The sequence below is a fragment of the Sciurus carolinensis genome, chromosome 7 (assembly GCF_902686445.1).
Source record: "Sciurus carolinensis chromosome 7, mSciCar1.2, whole genome shotgun sequence".
NCBI lineage: Eukaryota > Metazoa > Chordata > Mammalia > Rodentia > Sciuridae > Sciurus > Sciurus carolinensis.
The window spans coordinates 135,170,655-135,171,296 of NC_062219.1; positions in this window are offsets into that span (position 1 = coordinate 135,170,655).

Sequence of the window (642 nt, forward strand, 5' to 3'; positions counted from 1 at the left end):
TGCCTCCGCGGAGCCCGCGCCTCTGCGGCCGCGGGGACCCGAGCGCTCGTCCCCGCCTCCGGGCCGCGCCGCCGCTTCCTCCCTCCGCGGCCCCTCAGCCGCCGGTCGGTGACTGGACGAGAAGCTGGAAGGGGAGGGCGGGGCGGGCCCTCCGCTCACGGGGGCGCTTGGTGGAGACTTTTTTCTTTTTCCGTTTTTCGATCCTCAGGACTTCTCGGTTCTGGGAGCTGCGGGCCCCGCCCGGCCCGCGAGGGGATGGAAACAGCGCGTCGCCGGGCTCGCGGGTCGGCGTCCGGAGGCCGGCCAGCGCGTGTCGCGGTGCGGGGCGAGGGAGACAGGACGGTTGGCGTTGCCTGGGTCTCCGCGCAGTCCCGGGTCCACCCGGGCCCCGTGGCCCTGACCAGGGCCGGGACGCCCCGTGTCCCCTCGCTGCCCGGCGTCCCCGCCCCGCGTCCTCCCGCGCATTCCGGTCGTGCCTAAGCCAGGCCACGGCCCGGGACCCTGCGGGACAGAAAGACCAAAAGCGTGGGTGGAGGGGCCCTAGGAGCTCAGTCAGCTAGCCCAGGGGCTGCGCTCTAAAAAAGGGAGGTGGGACAAAACGGTAGTGGGGAAAGGGGTCCCCTCGGAAAGAGCGTCTGGGGG